General features: G+C 36.4%; 1 non-coding gene across 1 annotated transcript; it reads right to left on the bottom strand.

The window, feature by feature from the left end:
* Window positions 1-3,497: 3,497 nt before the first annotated feature.
* Window positions 3,498-3,604, bottom strand: LOC128287188 (small nucleolar RNA R71). Its single transcript, XR_008277884.1, has one exon. It is a non-coding gene; the product is annotated as a small nucleolar RNA R71 (small nucleolar RNA).
* Window positions 3,605-5,807: the final 2,203 nt, after the last annotated feature.

The following is a 5,807-nucleotide window of genomic DNA, read 5'->3' on the forward strand; positions in this document are numbered from 1 at the left end:
TGCCATATCCCCCTTCCTTCTTTAACTTTCGGCTCCTAAGGTAGAAGATGAACACCAATATTTTTTTTTCAATTTCCTTTCTTCTATTCGGCCAAGGCACCCAAGGATGAGCAACAAATTTTCTTCCCCTTTTCTTTCTTTGTTTCTCACGGCAAAAGAGCATCCACACACATTTTTTTCATCCTTTTCTTTTTTTTTTTCCATTTCTTTATTCTCCCTTACATAATCCACTAACTAAACATGTTGGAAACATGTTCCCTTGCCCATAATCTTGTCATGGCCGGCCACTCACCTTAGGAAGTGGGTTATTTAACATGCAAGGACAACCATTTTCCCACATGTATTAATAGGCCACCTTACATTTGCCTAGCACATTTCTAAATTTTCTCACATAAGTCCTAATCACTAAAATTCACCTATAATTAAGTAAAAATTCAATTAAGAAATTTTCACACATGCATATTCACATATTTAGACAGTAACTATCATACTCAAATAATTTAATGACCGGTTTAGCGGTCCCGAAACCGCTTTCTGACTAGGGTCACTTTAGGGCTGTCACATAATAACCATGTAGTTGTATTATTTACATACAACTTACCTCAGTATGCAAAAATGTAAGCTACTCGTCCAGCTTAATCCACTTGCTTTGCTTTTCACCGGTCTAGGCCTAGATTTTGCAATTCTTGATCTAAAATGATAAAAATTCACAAATTTAATCCTTTTAATGATCTAGGTACTCAAAAATTTATAATTGGGCAAAATGACCATTTTTCCCCTATTCTTTTACAAAGTGACCATTTTACCCCTAGCTCCGAAAATTGATTTTTATCGAATTTCTTCATATCTTAAGCATAGCTGAACCCTTTTTACTCTTATAGCAATCCAAAATTCCCATTATTTCTCAAATTTACCATCTATTTTTTTAACTAATGCAAAATGGTCCCTAGTTAGGGCTTCCATGAAAATTTCTTCACAAAAGTTGTTTATTTCTAAACCATAACACATATTCTTCCATAAAATTTTAGAAATCAACATGTATAATATCATGGAAAAACTTTAAGCTTTCAACCATTTTACAAAATAGTCCCATTATTAGAAAGTTCATGTTACAAGGGGTCCAAAAATGCAAAAATCATTAAGGAAACTATCAAAATCACTTACCTATGAGAATAGAGAGTGGCTAAAATTTTTCAAGATCTTACACCCTTCTATGGCTGACATTTTCAGCACTAGATAAGATGGGAAAGGGATGATATCATCCTTTGTTTATTTTATTTCCTTTTTAGTCAAACAAGCTACCAAACTCACCTAATTTAACCTTTTTGACCATTCTTGTCCCTATGGCCGACCTAGCACTCCTTTTCGGGTTTATTTTCCCTTTAAAGACCCCCAATTTAATTTCCATGACAGTTTAACACCATTAGCTATCAATTTAAGACTTTTGAACTTTATGCGATTGATAAACCGTAATTTATACATATTTTTACCACATATTTAACGCGTTTTATGGATGATTTCCCATTAGAATTGGTGAATTTGATGCTCTTAATGCTTTAATTTCATTTTTTATACTAAGGAGAGCATAAGAGAGCGAAATGAACGAGAAACGGGCCAAAAAAAGAGAAAAATGGGCCTAAGTACGAATTCAACACTGCCTGGACCTCCTCACACGGGTAGACCACACGGCCGTGTCAATTTGGCAGATTCGAAGCACGACTCACAGGGCGTGTCAAACAGGCGTGTCCCTGCCGAGCCCAAGTTGAGTCCAATTCAGAAAACATCAATTTTGAGGGTTTCTAGGCATTCTAAAGCCTATAAATACACCCTAGAGGAGGAAAGTAAAGGACACATAGGGAGGGAGTAAGAAATTACTCCAAGGAAGCGGATTGATCCATCTCAGAAGCGGGATTCATCATCAAGACTGAAGATCTCTCCTCAATTTCCCCTTCAGGAGTTTTGGGTATTCTTTATGTTTTGTATTCTTTATTATTCTAAGATGTTTTCTTATTTAGTTATGAACTAAAACCCTTAAATACCTAAAGGGAATGAAACGTAAGATGAATCTTGTTATTATTTTCTGAATTGTATGATAAATATTTAACTTGTTCTTAATTATGTGTTTTTAATTCTTGTTTTGATATCCCAAGATACTGATTCAAGATAAGCTCTTATTCAGAGGAGGAATAAACCCTGTCTAAGAGTACATTTTTCATAATTAAGCGGAGTTGTCTGCGTGCCTAGACATAGGGTGACAAGATTTTTTCTGGATTAGGGTGAAACCTAATAAGGAGATCCATAGATGGAGTTAATGCAACCTTAGGGTGTTAATTAGAGAAAAGTCTCAATTATTCAATCTAGGGATTAGACGTTATTATTCTTGAATAGGGATAATAACATAACTTAAGGATCTCCACGGAACAAGTTAAATAAATAAATCGTCCGATTCGGAGCGAGAATAACAAGTACAGTCTAGGTGGATTTTTCCTTAGGTATTGTCTTAATTCAATTGATTTTCCCAAAAGTAATCCCCCAATTCCATTCTCTGTGAATTCTTAGATTAGTTAATTAGTTAGTTAAAACAAAACCCCTTTATTCTTAGGTTAGATAATAAAAAGACAGTCATTACTAGTACTTTTAGTTCATTTGGGTTCGACAATTCGGTCTTGCTAAAACTATACTACTGTTCAATAGGTACACTTGCCTACATCGCGATAATAGTTAGTTTCAAGAATGATTAATTATAAATATTTAAAACCTATCACGAAATAGCGCGATCAAGTTTTTGGTGCCATTGCCGGGAAACTAAGATATTAGAAACGCTCAATTTTTATTACTTTAGGCATTTATTTTTCTTGCTATTTAATTTAATTTTTTTATTATTTATTAATTTACTTTTTCTTTATCTTGGCAGGTTTTTATAGTTTATGACTAGAAGAAACTCGTCAGGACCACTACTTTTTGACGAAGAAATCGATCGTACAGTTCACAGAAACCAAAGAGAAATAAGGCGAAGCTTAAGATACACAGAGAATGAGCAAGAGGATGATACTCAACCCCCAACCAAGAGATGGTGAAAACCAAGACAATCACCTACCTCCGTAATTGCGGTTAATCAAAATCCTCGCTCCACGCACTATGTATGATTATGCTAAACCCTCTTTATGAACCTGAATCGAGCATAGTTAGACTCTTTGTGAGCTGCAAATACTTTTGAACTAAAACCTAACACTATTCAAATGATACATCATTTTGTTCAGTTTGATGGTTTGCAGGATGAGGATCCCAACGCTCACTTAGCAAACTTCTTGAAACTATGCGATACATTTAAAATTAATGGTGTTTCTGATGATGCCATTCGTCTTTGGTTATTCCCTTTTTCATTGAGAAACAAAGCTAAACAGTGGTTAAACACATTACCACGAGGGTTAATCACTACTTGGGAACAAATGACTAAAAAATTTCTATTGAAATATTTCCCACTGGCTAAAACAGCCAAATTAATTAATGATATCTCTTCGTTTGTGCAGATGGACTTAGAAACTCTTTACGATGCATCGGAAAGATACAAGGACTTACTGAGAAGGTGCCCTTACCATGGGTTACCTTTTTGGCTTTAGGTTCAAACGTTCTATAATGGCCTGAATCCTTCGGCTCGGCAGATGGTTAACGTAGCTGCTGGAAGAACCATCAATAATAAAACACTTGAAGATGCTTATGAGTTTATAGAAGAGATGTCACTGAATAACTATCAGTGGCAAGTCATGAGGACAAAGCCAACAAAAATAGCCAGTGTTTATAACGTCGATTCGGTCACCATGCTCTTTAATCAAGTAGTAACTCTTGAATAAGAAAATTGATGGTTTTCTTAGTTCTTCACAGGTTCACCCAGTAATGCAGTGCGAAGCAAGTGGAGGTTGAACAAGCCATTTGGAATACCAACCTTATGGCCACAACATGGATAACGAGCAGTTAAATTACATGGATAATAATTCTCGATCTCAAAACAATCCATATAGTAACAATTACAATTCAGGTTGGAGGAACCACCCAAATTTCTCATGGGAGGCCAAGGAAATCAGAGACCACCTCCAGACTACCAACAACCACCCTATCAACAGGAAAAGAAGCCGAACCTTGAAGCGATGCTCTCAAAGTTTATATCAGTGTCAGAAACCTATTTTTAGAACACCGAAACAAGATTTAAAAATCAACAAGTGTTAATCCAAGGGCTCGAAACTCAGATAGGCTAGCTTTCTAAACTAATCTCCGAATGACCACAATTTAGCTTGCCAAGTAATACGAAACCCAACCCAAGGGAACAGCTCAACGCAATTAATATTCAAGATGACAAAGGAGTCGTTGAGCCAGAACCAGAACCGAGGCAAGAAACTGTGGTAAGAAAAGGTCAAGGTGAGGTAGGTCATAATAAAAACAAATTAGTGAATGTCGAATATAAACATCGTGTGCCATACCCCAACGCGACAAGGAAAGACCGCTCAGATGAACAATTTGGTGAATTCTTTAAACTCTTAAAAAAATTACACATTAACTTACCGTTTATTGAAGCTCTATCACAGATGCCAAACACAATGAAATTTTTAAAGGAGCTTTTAGCAAATAAGCAGAAGTTGGATGACGCGTCGCATGTGGAGCTAAACGCAGTGTGCTCAGCTATTCTGCAAAATAAGCTACCGAACAAATTAAAAGATCCAGGGAGTTTTACAATTCCTTGCTTAATTGGTAGTTTAGATGTTAATAATACATTAGCTGATTTAGCGGCTAGTATTAACGTCATGCCCTACAAAATTTTCAAACAATTAGGTCTTAGGAAAGCCAAACGGACTAGGATGAGCATTCAATTAGAAGATAAATCTATAAGATTTCCTAAGGGTATTATTGAAGATGTGCTAGTTAAAATCGATAAATTTATATTTCCCATGGACTTCATTGTTCTAGACATAGAAGAGGATAACAACACTCCTTTTAATTCTAGGAAGGCTTTTTTTAGCAACTGCTAAAACGATCATTGATGTTGGCACAGGTGAACTCACACTCCGTGTGGGAGACAAAACAATCACCCTTCAAGCTCGTAATTCTGGAAACACATTGGAAATTGAAGGTGATCGTTTAACCCATTCTACTAAAACTGACAATATGGTACAACTTACTTTGTAGGTAATGAGTCTGAAGGAAGCGCATAAGTCATTCTCAAGCAATAGTAGAGGACCTACTCATGAAGAACGAAGGCTGCAAATAGTAGAGGACCTACACATAAATCGAGAACACACGATAAACAAAAACTACGCCAAAACAGGCTCGATACCTCTCCAAATCAACTTAAAGTTGGAGATAAAGTCTTACTAGGTGCCGCAGATCGTCACATTGTCACTGCCAGACTGAATGAAGAAATCCCTTTTACGGTACTTAGTATTTTTCCATTCAGTACAGTTGAGGTAAGCCACCTTAAGTTCGGCGCTTTTAAGGTAAACAACACCCATTTAAAACCTTATTTTGATGAGATTGATAGCAGGAATGAGGAGTATAAACTCCTCAAACCACCATGACCATTCAACGGAGAGGTAAGTCGAGCTTAGACTATAAAAAAATGCTTCTCGGGAGGTAACCCGAGCATTAACTGTATTAACTTCTTTAAAATTTAGTCTTCAACACCTAACTTACTAATAGAGCTCTTGAATACAAGTTTTCCACAGAGACACGGCCAAGAGCACGGGCTTGCTTAGGGCCGTGTGAAAACAGAGAAATGATTTTTCCTAAACACGGGCGTGGTCGAACCTGCCAAAACA

Source organism: Gossypium arboreum, chromosome 13, assembly GCF_025698485.1.
Source record: "Gossypium arboreum isolate Shixiya-1 chromosome 13, ASM2569848v2, whole genome shotgun sequence".
Taxonomy (NCBI): Eukaryota; Viridiplantae; Streptophyta; class Magnoliopsida; order Malvales; family Malvaceae; genus Gossypium; species Gossypium arboreum.